Source organism: Chlorocebus sabaeus, chromosome 24 (genome assembly GCF_047675955.1).
Source record: "Chlorocebus sabaeus isolate Y175 chromosome 24, mChlSab1.0.hap1, whole genome shotgun sequence".
Lineage (NCBI taxonomy): Eukaryota > Metazoa > Chordata > Mammalia > Primates > Cercopithecidae > Chlorocebus > Chlorocebus sabaeus.
In genome coordinates this window covers 21,159,986-21,175,506 of record NC_132927.1, presented here as the reverse complement: position 1 = coordinate 21,175,506, position 15,521 = coordinate 21,159,986, and the positions used below count along the sequence as shown (strand labels likewise).

The following is a 15,521-nucleotide window of genomic DNA, read 5'->3' as shown; positions in this document are numbered from 1 at the left end:
TTTTTTTTTCCCCACTTAAAATTAGTGATTGACACATGAAGGGAACTGCATACAATGTACATACATTCCAAAGTATCCATGGAACATGGACTTCGGGCTGTTAGACCAGAACTGGGAATAAAATCCCAGAAAGATAATGAAAAACCTTGAAAGATAATGTTTATATTTAAAAAATAGCCTTGTTTATCACATACATACTATGCTCTATGTATTTCACATATATTATCACATTTAATCCTTATAAGAATTCTAGGAGGAGGGCACAATTCTTATTCTCATAGCTAAAGAAGTTGAACACACAACATTAGTAAGAGTCAAATTTAAGATTTAAAAATCAATCTGTTTTTGCCTAAAGTCTGTGCTCTTTCCAGTAGGCCATGGTGCCTGTCTATTTCAAGGAGAAAACTTTCAGGGATTTCTCTTTGCATTTAGTTTATTAGATTGCAATTCAGAAAAGAACAAGGCTTGGAGACAAAGAGCAGTGAAAAATGGAGAGTTGGATCAACAGCAAGTTGGAGATAGGAACTTTGTAACACCTGACACAGAGTGGAAATTCAATAACAATTGAATGAAGGCTAAATGAACCACATCTGTATGCAATTTGTAATTTGGTACGTTATTTATAGGGACTACCTGCTGTTTAAACAAAGGCAGTTCTTTCCATTCTATGCCTTTGGTTTTTCTCTGTTAATAGTTTTGTTGACCAGTTAAAATACCAAGGTAAACAAAGAGACAATCAGACAATCTCCTTAGACATTACTAAAGAGTAATACCCAAGCCAGGGGTATGCAGCCAATAATTATAGCCAGCAAGCATGGCTTCAGCTAAGTATCTAGATAAGCAACCACTCTTGAAAAAAGATCCCAAATGGCTTATTTATTCCTTTTGATGGTCAGGCGTTCTAATTTCTATGTGAACAGATACTGTATTGTTTCCAAAATATTTTAAAACCACATTTTTTTTTCATTTGTTTCCTGTCTATTTCTCCTTCCCATCTTCCTCTCTTAATAATCTGATCACTGTTCCCTTAAATAAAAACCTCTCCCTGGCTGGGCGTGGTGGCTCACGCCTATAATCCCAGAACTTTGGAGGCTGAGCCGGGCAGATCACTTGAGGTCAGGAGTTCAAGACCAGCCTGGCCAACATGGTGAAACCCCGTCTCTATGAAAAATACAAAAATTAGCCAGGTGTGGTGGCGGTCGCCTGTAATCCATGCTACTCAGGAGGCTGAGGCAGGAGAAGCACTTAAACCCAGGTGGTGGAAGTTGCAGTGAGCCGATATGATACCACTGCACTCCAGTCTGGGTGACAGGGGGAGACTCTGTCTCAAACAAACAAACATCTCTCCCTTATTATTTCAGTAGTTAGTAGCAAGTTAATGATAAATTTTACTAAATGCATTAATCAGACTCCATGAAGGGGATTTAAAAAATATTCGCATTCTACGAACGGAGTATAATCATGCAGTGTAACCACTAGACATGTAAATAGAGCATTTAATCAAATTAAATGTTGAATACTAATACAAGCATGCACATGTGATACCAGAAGAGAGAATTTAGGTTAAGATATTCTGGATTTTGCCCTTAAGATAAAAACATAGTGGTTTTTCTTATTGTAAATATTTTTTTTCTCCCCGGAAGGGAAAGAAGACCATTTTTGTATATCAAGAGAAGCAAAGATCTGTCTGAAAGTGAATTGTTTGTCCCGCTTTTTCCAAATGGAATAGGGAGCCTAGTGAGGCTAACTGAAATATTAAGCTTTATGTGAGTCAGAATAATGGCTCAAGATCTAGAAGAATTCTCTGAATTACCAGGCAGAGACTCTGGTTCTCTTCCTTTACTTTTTCCCAAAGAGACAGTTTCTCACTCTGTTCTGAGCCACCTAAAGCTAGGGGTGGAGTGACACAAGCACTCCTATGGCCACTACCACTTTGTGCTGGGTCAGACATGAAGCCAGCATAGCACTGAATTTCACTCAAGGCCTGCTCTAACCCCCCTGTGGCTACTGCCTGTGTTTACTCAGGCCCTGGTGCTCTACAATCAGCAGGTGGCAAAGCCAGCCAGGCCTTTGTCCTTTCTTTCAGGGCAGTGAGGTCCTCTAGGCTTCATGTGGGTCCAGAGGTACGATCTGGGAGTCAGGGACTAGAGTCAAAGACCCAGAAGTCAACTTGGTGTTCTGTTGTTCTGTGGCTGAGCTGGCACTCAGTCCACAAGATCCAGTCCTTCCCACTCTTCCCTCTCCTTTTCAAAGGTAGAGGAGCCTCACTTTGAAGCCACCACCACTCCAGGCCACAAAGAGTACTGCCAGACTACCACAGATGTTCCCCTAAGGGTCAAGGGCTCTTAAGTCAGTTTGCAATGAAGGCTGCATGGCGTAGGACCCATCCTTCAGGAAAGTGAGCTCCACTCTGCCCCGGGGCAGGTCCAGAAGTGCTGTCCAGGACTCAAGTCCTGGAATCAGGGACCCCAAGAGTCTATTTGGTACTCTGCCCACTCTGTGGCCTTGCTGGTACCTAAGGGGCAAAACAAAGTCCTCTTTACTTTTCTCTCTGCTTTTCTGAAGCAGAAGTTGTTTTTCCCAGTAGCCACCACATCTGGTAATGTCCTGAGTCTCACCTGAAGCAAGCAAGTTTTAGATGCTCACCCAGTACTCTCCGTGTCATACCTGGGTATCACTGCTGGTTATTCAGGGCCTTCAGTTAGCAGGTGATGAATGCTGCCAGGACCGGGATCTTTCCTTCAGGGCAGTGGGTTCCCTTCTCTTTTAAGGTGTGTTTAGAAATGTTATCTGGAAGCTGGGACCTGGAACGGGGGCCTCATGGCTCTGACCAGTGACCTATCCCGCTGTGTTTGAGCTGGTATCCAAGATGGGAGATGAAGTCCTCCCAACTATTCCCTCTTGTTCCCTCAAGCAGAAGGAAGAGGTCTGTTTTGGAGCTGGGAGCTGTGCAGCCTGCGGCTAGGGGAGAGGTGATACCAGCACTCCCTTGGCTGCCCCAGTTGGTGTCTCAGTATGTTGCATGCCCCTCCAGTCCACTGTCTCAGCCCAGTTTAGCATTAGGATTTGCCTAAGAGTTGCAATCCTTATGGCCTAGACTGCCTTTCAAATTTGCTTGGAGACACAGAGCACTGTAGCCTTCAGTGGTGAGGTTTGTGGGAACTCAAGTTCAGACCCACTGGGATCTGCAATTTTCCTCTGTCGAGGCCTGTCTCCATGGGTGGATGTCAGCTGAGTTTGGTTGTTTTCCTTTCTGCTTTAACAGGACAGCACTAAGTTCAATGCCTCACAATTTCTGTGTTCTCCCTCCTCCAGCACCAGAGATGCTCTCTGCACCATGCCACCACTGTGGGGGTGGGGTGTGGGGGTGGGGGAGGAGGGGCGGTGTCAGCAGTTCAAGATTGTTTTTTTCTATCTCTTCAGTGCCTTTTTCAGCAATACGAAGCTGAAACCAAGTACTATGAGTGCTTGCCTGATTTTTGTTTCTTATGAAGGTTTTTTTTTTTTTTTTTTTTTTTTTTTCTGTGTAGATAGTTGTTAAATTGGTGTCCTTGCAGGGGGATGATCAGTGGAGTCTTCTATTCCACTATCTTGCTCCACCTCCAATCCCTTATTTTTCTTTTAATGAAACCAAAATTACTTACAGAGGAATTTATGATATGTAGACCTGTATAAGGATGTATCAAAACAATGATGTTTAAAGGAAAAATACCACATACATAGGAACTAATTAGAGATTCAGCAAATATCTGTAAAGTCATGAAAGGAAAATTAGTGACAAAACTGTATCAATCACATAGCTACATCAAACTTTCAATTGTTTTTTGAGCTGTACTAGTAAAATTTGGGTGTCTACTCGAAAAATTGGTGTCACATATGAGTGAGGTTTGAGTGGTTGAAGTTCATGGCCCTTTCCCATTTAATATGGTTTGATGAAATAAAATTCCATTCAATTCACAATTCTTTCATAGTGGTTGTGCTGGCATAAGAGTGCTGGCAAGAATGGTAATCCAATCCTCCTGGCAAGAAACAATCCTCTTACCCAAATTAAGACAGCAGTGGAGTTAGAGAGGAAGTTACAAATACAAGAAGTTTTAGATCTAGAGTGGATAGAACTTAATAGATGGTTGAGATGTGGGTATATCAGAGACTGTTGAGGTTTCTGGTTTAGGTAACTGGATGGATAAATTGGACACAGAGTACATAGCAGGGACAAGGTTTAGGGTAAGGGAAGAGGAGTTTGGTATTTAACAAGTTGATCCAGTCAGCCTGACCCACCCACACTTCTCTTGTTTTTTATCACATATATTTGGGGATCATTCTGGCTGAACTTTAATAATTTATGTTCACAAAAATGTTGCTTTGTCCGTTGCTCTTAAGAAATTTTCATTAATACAATTGTCTTTCACACCGGATTGTAAATGATGTGAGGGCAAACTCCTTTCATTTTTTCCCTTTTGGTATTCTTCTTAGGCCTCTAGTGAAATCTTGATACAGTATAAATAAATATAGCCAAGTTAACATCAATTTCCCCATGAATTATGTAAGCCTGTAATGGCAGACATGGTTCACCAAACATCCATTTCAACTAGCATTAAATAAAAAATGAAATTAAAACAAAAAACATGGAAAAATGAATGTGGCGGTAGAAGGGTTATTAGAAGACAAAATATAGTTTAGGAATGTTGATACATTTTAATATTATGTTCTATTTATGTGCATTCAAAAATTATTGATATTGATAAAATACTTACTTTAAAAAATTGAGTTGATAAAGGTAAAATAAAGATTATAGATTACTCTCTGAAAAATATATTCTGATTTCATATCTCAATATCTCTTTTCTAATAATTAGTTCTTCCATTATTTTGCTATCAAACAGGGAAAAATTAAAAGTAATGATATTCAGTGCTAGTGAATGTGATGAGAATTCTCATATACTTTTAAAAATATGTATACTCTAATAGAAAGCAATTTGGATCTGTGTATTAAGACTCCTAAAATGTTTATTAACTTTGACCCAGAAACTCCATTTAGAAATCACTCTAAATAAAATAAAGTTTTTATTAGATGATTATTTTCAAAGATGTTCATAACTTTACATAATAATCATAATGAAAAATTTTGAGTAAGTTAAATGTGCAACCAAATAGGTTCATTAAATTATGAGACTGGCTCTACCTTCTCTTCCTGGTCTCACTATAGTCAGCTTATAGTCCATTTTTCATTTTAATCACTTTCCTGCAAGCTCTTCTGTAGGTTTGCTTCTCTTCTTGCTTCACTTCCAGACAAAATTCCAGCTCTGGAAAAACTCAACTACTAGCTTTTCCCATGCTTGTATTATTGCAGCTAAGAATAATTGGAGAAAATCACACATCTTTTAAGTTAGCTTTCATTTCATCTGGGCCTTCAGCACTGACAAGTCTATTCTCTTGTGCTAAACAAAAATTATTTCATACTTGCACACCTTTTCTCCAGTCTTTTCAAATCTCTATTCTCTTTATTTCTCACACTCCTTTCTCCCTCCTGGAGTTTCAGATGATGACACTACCACGTAACTGTATAGAGAAAAGTGGAAACTGCTGCACAGTCACTCCAAATCTACTGGCTATATTTGCACAGCTGCCTTTCCTATTTTCTTTCGCTGGTAGTAGGTGAGGGACCCATCTCCTATGAAAGATGAAATCCTGCATGGGTGCTCTGGATTCCATCCTCTCTTGTCTTCCCTAAGACTTTGTTCAAGTAGTTATTTTGTGTCGTCTCCCTTTAACCTCTGCTAGGTACTGGATCATGTTCAGCATTCAAACATGCTTTTGAATCTCTCCTTCTCTGAAACAAAAAACAAATAAGCAATTAAATGAACACACCTTTTCTTGAGCTCACCTATTTTTTTCTGTAATGCTCTTTACAGTCAAGATTCTTGAAAAGGTGTACGTATACTGTCTTCAGCACTTCATCCCTTGCCACTCATACTATTCTCATTTAACTTTTGCTTCTCCCCCACTGCCACCTCTTACCTAAACTTCTCTCATTGAGATCATTGTGGATTCTACATTATTAATTCCAGGGGATCATTTTCCGTCATTATTATTAACTCTCATTCACATGGATAATTTTCTGTCTTTGAAACATTCTCCTTTTTTGGGTTTCCATGACACTACACTATTCTGGTTTTGCTCTTACCAATATGACCATTCCTTTTTAATAGTATTTTTGCCTAGACTTTGTGTCTTTTTGATATCTGTTTGAGTTCCCACTGTACTTCTTTGCTTATTCTACATACGCTTCCTAAAATATATTGCTAATTATGAAAGATATTAGATGCCATACATTTGTTAATGACTTCAAAATCTAATCTCCTACCCAGGTCCTCTTCTGAGCACCTAATTTCTCTGCATATCCAATTTTTTTTTTTTTTTCAGATGGAGTCTCACTCTTGTTGTCCAGGCTGGAGTGCAGTGGCATGATCTCAGCTCACTGGAACCTGCGCCTCCGGGGTTCAAGCAATTCTCCTGCCTCAGCCTCCTGAGTAGCTGGGATTACAGGTGCCCACCACCATGCCCAGCTAATTTTTTTTGTGTGTTTTTAGTAAAGACAGGGTTTCACCATGTTGGCCAGGCTGGTCTCGAACTCCTGACCTCAGGTGATCCACCTGCATCAGCCTCCCAAAGTGCTGGGATTACAGGCGTGAGCCACCGTGCCTGGACCATAAAACCAGAATAGCAAAACCACAACTTTTAATTTGACTTTTTTCACTCTGGTGTCTCATAATCAGCTCAAATTTGTTGTCTTTTCAGTTGAACTTTTGATTGTCCCTTTCACATTTTTTCCTCCACCAGTCTTTCCCAATTTAGTAAATGGGATCTTAATTGCTCAGTTTTTCATGTTAGAAACTTATGAATTATCCTGACATCAGCCTCTTATCTCTCACATTGAATGTACAGACAAGTCCCGTTGATTCTACTTCCAAAATATGTTTTGATTATATTTCACTCTCTTTCCACAGCTTTGTTTTGGTCCTAACCAATAACCTAGCCTAAATTATTACAATTGCTCTCTTATTGTCTCTTAGCATCCACTTTGCTCTCCTATAATTCATCATCTGCCTAGCAGCCAAAGAGGTCTTTTTAAAATGCAAATCTGATTATATCACTCCCTGGCATAAATCCCTTTATTTAGTTTCTCATTTTAAATATGTCCTAAAAGACCTTGAGGGCTCTGTGCCTGACTACTCCGTCGGCCTCATCTCCTGCTGAACTCCCACCCCCTGTGCCAGTGTTACACACTCCTACCACACTGACCTTTCTGTTCCTCACACACTCTGAAGCTTTTTCTCAGTCCAGGGACTTCATTCATCTTGTTTTCTTTTCTTACTTTCCCCTCTTCTCTTAATTTGACTTAACTCCTACTCCTCCATAGGCATGATCTTTAATTTTGCTTTTTCAGGGAAGCCTTTCCGATTTTTTCAGATTAGGCTGAATGCCTATATTATTTGCTCTTATAGTACCTTGTCTGTGTCTTTAAAAAATAGTTATCAGAGTAGTACACAAGTATGTAATTAATAGTTTAATGTTTGTATCTCCATAAGGGTCCATTCATTCAGGTCTCCTTACTGAGAGTTTAGCATAGTGCTTAGTAGACATTCGGCCCTCAATAAAAATATATATAATTTTAAATTTTATTTCAATAGTTTTGGAGGAACAGGTAGTGTTTCATTACATAGTTCTTTAATGGTGATTTCTCAGATTTTGGTGCACCCATCACCTGAGCAGTGTATGCTGTACCCAATGTGTAGTCTTTTATCCATTACCTTCCTCCCAGCCTTCCCCCGGAGTCCCTAAAGTCCATTATATCATTCTTACGCCTTTGCATCTTCATAGTTTAGCTCCCACTTATAAGTGAGAACATACAATGTTTGGTTTTTCATTCCTGAGTTACGTCCCTTAGAATAATCATCTCCAACTCCATCCAAGTTGTTGCTAATGCCATTATTCCATTCCTTTTTATGGCTGAATAGTATTCCGTGGTATATTGGCTGAGTAATATTCCATGGTGTGTGTGTATATATACATATACATATACATATATATATATATATATAGAGAGAGAGAGAGAGAGAGAGAGAGAGAGAGAGAGATGCATGACATATTTCCTTTATCCACTCATTGGTTGATGGGCATTTAGGCTGGTTCCACATTTTTGCCATTGTGAATTGTGCCACTATAAACATGTATACACTTCACTATAAACATGTATACAAGTGTCTTTTTCATATAATGACTTCTTTTCCTCTGGGTAGATACCCAGTAGTGGGATTGCTGCATCAAACTGTAGTTCTACTTTTAGTTCTTTAAGGAAGGTCCATACTGTTTTCCATAGTGGTTGTACTAGTTTACATTCCCACCACTAGTGTAAAAGTGTTCCATTTTCACCACATCCATACCACCATCTGTTATTTTTCTGCTGTTTAATTATGGTCATTTTTGCAGGAGTTAGGTGGTATTTCACTGTGGTTTGGATTTGCATTTCCCTGATAATGATATTTCGTGGTTCCTTATATGTTTGTTGCCCATTTGTACATTTTCTTTTGAGAATTGTCTATTGATGTCCTTTGCCCCCTTTTTCATAGAATTATTTGTTTTTTTTTCTTGCTGGTTTCTTTGAGTTCCTTGTCCATTCTGGATATTAGTGTTTTGTTGAATGCATAGTTTGCAAATATTTTCTTCAACTCTGTGGATTGTCTGTTTACTTTGCTGATTATTTCTTTTGCTATGCAGAAACTTTTTAGTTTAGTCAGGTCCCATCTATTTATCTTTGTTTTTGTTGCATTTGCTTTTGGGTTCTTGGTCATGAAGTCTTTGCATAAGCCATATCTATAATAGTTTTTCTGATGTTATCCTCTAGAATTTTTTTTTTTTGTTTTTTGTTTTTTTTTTTTTTTGAGATAGAGTCTCACTCTGTTGCCCAGGCTGGAGTGCAGTGGTACCATCTCAGCTCACTGCAAGCTCCGCCTCATGGGTTCACGCCATTCTCCTCCCTCAGCCTCCTGAGTAGCTGGGACTACAGGTGCCCGCCACCACACCCGGCTAATTTTTGTATTTTTAGTAGAGACGGGGTTTCACTGTGTTAGCCAGGATGGTCTCGGTCTCCTGACCTTGTGATCTACCCGCCTCGGCCTCCCAAAGTGCAGAATTACAGGTGTGAGCCACTGCGCCCAGCCATCCTCTAGAATTTTTGTGATTTCAGGTCTTAGATTTAAGTCTTTGATCCATTTTGAGTTGATGAGAGATGAGGATCCAGCTTCATTCTTCTACATGTGGCTTGCTTGCCAATTTTCCCAGCACCATTTGCTGAGTAGTGTGTCCTTTCCCCAGTTTATGTTTTTGTTTGCTTTGTCAAAGATCAGTTGGCTGTATATATTTGGCTTTATTTCTGGGTTCTCTATGCTGTTCCATTGATCTATGTGCCTATTTTTTACACCAGTACCATGCTGTTTTGGTAACTATATTCTTGTAGTATAGTTTGAAGGCAGATAATGTGATGCCTTCAGATTTGTTATTTTTGCTTAGTCTTGCTTTATCTATGTGAGCTTGTTTTTGGTTCCATATGAATTTTAGGCTTTTTTTTCTAGCTCTGTGAAAAATGATGGTGGTATTTTGATGGGAATTGCATTGAATTTATAGATTGCTTTTGGCAGTATGATCATTTTCAAAATATTGATTCTACCCATCCATGAGTATGGGATACGTTTCTATTTGTTTGTGTCATCTATGATTTTTTTCATCAGTGTTTTGTAGTTTTCCTTGTAGAGATCTTTCACCTCCTTGGTTAGGTATATTCCTAATATCTTATTTTATTCCTAAGTATCTTATTTTATTTTTTTCAGCAGTTGTAAGAGGGGCTGAGTTCTTGATTTGATTCTTAGCTTTGTCATTGTTCGTGTACAGCAATGCTACTGATTTGTGTACATTGATTTTGTATCCTGAAACTTTACTAAATTCCTTTATCAGCTCTAGGAGCTTTTTGGATGAGTCTTTAGGGTTTTTTAGGTATGATAATCATATAATTGGTGAACAGTAACAGTTTTACTTTCTCTTTACGAATTTGGATGCCCTTTATTTCTTTCTCTTGTCTGATTACTCTGGGTAGGACTTCCAGTACTATGTTGAATAGAAGTGGTGAAAGGGGGCATTCTTATCTTGTTCCAGTTCTCAGGGGGAATGGAAATTTTCTCCATTCAGTATAATATTGCCTGTGGGTTTGTCATAGAAGTCTTTTATTACCTTGAGGTATATCTCTTCTATGCTGAATTTGCTGAGGGTTTTAATCATAAAGAGATGCTAGATTTTGTCAAATGCTTTTTCTGCATCTATTGAGATGATCATATGATTTTTGTTTTTAATTCTATTTATGGGATGTGTCACATTTATTGACTTGTGGATGTTAAGTCATCTTTCTATCTCTGGTATGAAACCTACTTGATCATGGTGTATTATCTTTCTGATATGCTGCTGGATTTGGTCCACTAGTATTTTGTTGAGGATTTTTGCATCTATGTTCAACAGGGATATTGCTCTGTAGTTTTCTTTCTTTCTTTTTTTTTTGCTGTGTTCTTTCCTGGTTTTGGTATTGGGGTGATATTGGCTTCATAGAATGATTTAGGAAGGATTCCCTCTTTCTTTATCTTTTGGAATAGTTTCAGTAAGATTGACACCAATTCTTTGAATGCTTAATGGAATTCAGCTGTGAATCCATCTGGCCCTGGACTTATTTTGTTAGCAATTTTTTTATTATCATTTGAATCTGCTACTTGTTATTGGTCTGTTCAGAGTTTCTATTTCTTCCTGATTTAATCTAGGAAGGTTGTATATATCCAGGAATTTATCTGTCTCCTCTAGATTTTCTAGTTTGTGTATGTAAAGGTGTTCATAGTAGCCTTGAATGATCTTTTGAATTTCTGTGGTATCAGTTGTAATATATCCTGTTTTGTTTTTAATTGAGCTTATTTGGATCTTCTCTCTTCTTTTCTTAGTTAATCTTGCTAATGGTCTGTCAATTTTGTTTATCTTTTTGAAGCACCAACTTTTTGTTTCATTTGTCTTTTGTATTTTTTGTTTGTATGTTCAATTTCATTTAGTTCTGCTCTGATCTTTGTTATTTCTTTTCTTCTGCTGGGTCTGGGTTTGGTTTGTTCCTGTTTCTCTAGTTCCTTGAGGTGTGACCTTAGATTTTCTAATTGTTTTCTTTCAGAATTTTTCATGTAAACATTTAATGCTATGAACTTTTCTCTTAGCACTGCTTTTCCTGTGTCTCCAGGGTTTTGGTAAGCTGTGTCACTATTATGGTTCAGTTCAAATAATTTTTAAATTTCTATCTTAATTTTATTATTGAGTCAAAGATCATTCAGGAGCGTATTATTTAACTTCCATGTATCTGTATAGTCTTGAGGTTCCTTTTGAAGTTAATTTTTAATTTTATTCCACTGTGTTCTGAGAGAGTACTTGATATAATTTTGATTTACTTAAATTTATTGAGACTCATTTTGTGGCCTATCATGTTGTCTATTTTGGAGAATGTGCCATGTGCTGAGGAAAAGAATGTATATTCTGCAGTTGTTGGGTAGAATATTCTGTAAACACATGTTAAGTTCATTTGTTCTAGGGTATAGTTTAAGTCCGTTGTTTCTTTGTTGACTTTCTGTATTGATGACCTGTCTAGTGCTGTCAGTGGAGTATTGAAGTCCCCCCTATTATTGTGTTGTCATCCTTCTCATTTCTCTCTTCTCATTAGTAATAATTGTTTTATAAATTTGGGAGCTCCCATGTTAAGTGCATATATATTTAGGATTGTGATATTTCCTGTGTGACTGATCCTTTTATCAATATATAATGTCTCTCTTTGTCTTTTCCAACTGTTATTGCTTTAAAGTCTGTTTTGTCTCATATAAGAAATAGTCACTCCTGCTCACTTTTGGCTTTTATTTTCATGGAATACCGTTTGCTAATCTTTAACTTAAGTTTATGTGAGTCCTTATGTGTTAGGTGAGTCGCCTGAAAAGAGCAGATACTTGGTTGGTGGATTTTTATCCATTCTGTTATTCTGTGTCTTTGAAGTGGAGCATTTAGGCTGTTTACATTCAACATTAGAATTGAGAGGTGAGGTACTGTTTTATTCATCATGCTAGTTGTTGCCTGAATACCTTGGTTTTTTCATTGTGTTATTGTTTTATAGACCCTATGAGATTTATGCTTTAAGGATGTTCTATTTTGGTGTATTTTGAGGTTCTGTTTTAAGGTTTAGAACTCCTTTTAGCATTGCTAGTAGTGCTTTCTTGGTAGTGACAAATTGTCTCAGCATTTATTTATCTGAAAAAGACTATCTCTTCTTCATTTATGCAGTTTAGTTTTGCTGGATACAAAATTCTTGCCTGGCAATTATTTTGTTTGAGGTGGCTAAAGATAGGCCTTTAGTCCCTTCTGGCTTGTAGGATTTCTGCTAAGAAATCTCCTGTTAGTCGCTATGTCTTCCCTTATAGGTTACCTGATGTTTTTGCCTCATAGCTCTTAAGATTCTTTCCTTTGTCTTGACTTTAGATAATCTGATGACTATGTGCTTGTGTGATGAACTTTTTGCAATAAATTTGCCAGATGTTCTTTGACCTTCTATATTTGGATGCCTAGATCTCTAGCAAGGCCAGGGAAGTTTAACTTGGTTATTCCCTCAAATATGTTTTCCAAACTTTTAGATTTGTCTTCTTCCTCAGGAAAATAAATTCTTCTTAGAATTGGCCATTTAACGTATTCCAAATTTCTTGGAGGCTTTTTCATTTTTTAAAATTATTTTTTCATTGTCTTTGTCTGCAGGGTTAATTCAAAAGCCTTATCTTCAAGCTCTGAAGTTCTTTCTTCTGCTTGTTCGATTTTATGGTTGAAACTTTTTAGTACATTTTGTATTTCTCCAAGTGTTTGTTTTATTTGCAGAAGTTGTGATTTTTTTCCTTTATGGTATCTATTTCTCTGAAACATTTTTAATCCATATCTTGTATTTAATTCTTTTTTTTTTTTTATTTTTCACCTTTCTCTGGTATCTTCTTGAGAAGCTTAATAGGTTTCCAAATTCTTTATCTGGCAGTTTAGAGATTTCTTCTTGGTGGGAATCCATTGCTGAAGAGCTAGTGTGATTTTATGGGGGTGTTATATAGCCTTGTTTTGTCAGATCAGAATTATTTTTCTGATTCCCTCTTATTTGGGCAGACTATTTTAGTGGAATAACCTGGAACTCAAAGGCTGCTGTTCAGATTCTTTTGTGTTATGGAGTGATCTCTTGATATGGTACACTCCCCCTGAGGATGGGACTTCCTGCAAGCCAGACTGCAGTGATTTTTATTGTTCTTCTGGGTATAGCCATCCAGTGGGGCTACCAGGCTCTGGGCTGGTGCTGGGGAATGTCTGCAAAGAGTCCTATGATGTGATCTGTCTTCAGGTCTTCCAGCCATGGATACCAGCACCTGCTCTGGTGGAGGTGGCAAGGGAACGAAGTAGATTCTGTGAGAGTTCTTGGTTGTGGATATGTGTGTAGATAGTGTGCTGGTTTTCTTGAATGCTGGTTATGCTATCAGTGAAGTTGTCTAGTGGACAAAGTAGGACCACTGTTTACCCAGGATGTTGCAGGCAGTGAAATTAGATGTTGTTTTCTCCTTCCATGGAGCAGGAGTGTTTTGTCATGAGTTGCAGTAATGTCCTGAGTTCCTGAGTTGGTTGACCTCCTGCCAGGAGGTGGAGCTTTTGAGAGAGCACTAGCTTGATAGTAGAAGGGGAATATAAGCTTGCCCTAAGTTTGCGAGGATAAGAATTTGGGTTTCTCAGGTGACAGGCAAGGTCATAACGCTCTCAGGAGTTTGTCTTTTGTGATCTACCAGGACAAGTAGAGAAGTATCATCAGCTGGGGGCAGGGTTAGGCAGACTCTCCTTGGGCAGGCCTTGCCATGGCTACTACAAGGAATGGGGAGTGATTCTCAGGCCAACGGGGTTAATTATGAAGAGAGATTATGGCTGCCTCTGTCACCAGGGAAGTGGGGGAAAGCTGGTAGCAAGAGGCCTCACCCAGCTCTCACACAGTTGGCATGGCCGGTCAGCCACAAGTTTATCTCCAAGCAGCCTGCAGAGTGGGACTCAGAGCTAGCCCCAGGCTGTAATTTCTCCACTGAGAAAGCAGCATGGCTTTCAGGCCATGCCCCTGCCCATCTGCCCACCATGTCTGCTAGACTCCTCTTCTTCCTGCAGCAGTTCCCCTCACCTCCGGATTCTGCTCAAAAGAGTTTGCACCCAGCCAAAATTATTACAAAGATCAGTTGGAAGCTTCTTTTACCCTGTGACCCCTCTCACATTCTGTTGGCTGCCTTCCCTGAGGGCTCCTGCGAGATATAGTCAGGGATGGCTTCCCTGGGCTCAAGCTGGAGAGTGGGAGTGCCTACCATACTCTTTCCACTGCTGCTTCTACTTTTATATTTCACAGTAAATCCATTACAGCTCCAGGTGAGGTTAAATCCTTCTCCTATAAACTGGATTTTCAGGTTCCCCACTGGGGATGCGTTTAGAGGGAGACATTCCCCCTTCACACTTTGTGAACTCAGTTTTTTGCCTGTCTTGCAGGATTTGCAGTGGCCTGCTGTTTCTTTCAAAGGGTCTGTTATTTCTTTCAGTCTTCCTAGTATGCTCCTGCTAAGGTTCCTGGAGTAAAAGTCCATAGTGTGAGTCTCCACACACTGTTCTTTCTGTCCGAGTGGAAGCTGCACATCCGCCTTGTCCCCTGGCAGCTTCCAATAAAAATATTTTTGAATGAAAAGGTAAGTTATTATAGATTGTTAGTGATCATATTTTATAATTAATGATGTAAATAAATGTTCATGATACATGTACTATAAAAAACAAAGGATGCTAAGCATGATGATTGGATTTTCATGCTCATGTGTGAGATGTGCCTCCTTCAAACTCTGTTACCATGTCTGCACATTACCTATCTGACATGAAATAAAAAAAAAAACCTCAAAGAATACAAAAAGTATTTAGCATATAATCTCAATTTTCAAAAAAGGGTCTTTATTTATTTCCATATTTTGCCTGTTGGAGGGTCAGGGCTGGAAGGAGCGAGAGCATCAGGAAAAAGAGCTAATGGATGCTGGGTTTAGTACCTAGGTGATGGGATGATCTGTGCAGCAAACCACCATGGCACACATTAACCTATGTACCAAACCTGCACATCCTGCACATGTACTTCTGAAGTTAAAATAAAATTTGGAAGAAAAAAAGGAACAATAAAAAAAGGCCTAGAAAGATTTCTTCACCCTAGATTTAAAAAGTTTTGGAAGAATTTAAAGTTTTTAGAGTTTTAATATTTTTGGAATTAATTCCAAAATTAATTCTCAAAATCACCTGTAGGAATTACAGGTGATTTTTAATCTGTATATTTTTCTGTGTTTCCTGCATTTTCCTAGTGAAACTTATTTACTATTCTCATCAGAA

The 15,521-nt window shown here is 38.5% G+C and overlaps 1 non-coding gene across 1 annotated transcript; it reads left to right on the top strand.

Moving 5' to 3' along the window:
* The first annotated feature begins 14,925 nt into the window (after positions 1-14,925).
* On the top strand, positions 14,926-15,025 carry LOC119619197 (small nucleolar RNA U13). Its single transcript, XR_005235625.1, has one exon. It is a non-coding gene; the product is annotated as a small nucleolar RNA U13 (small nucleolar RNA).
* Positions 15,026-15,521: the final 496 nt, after the last annotated feature.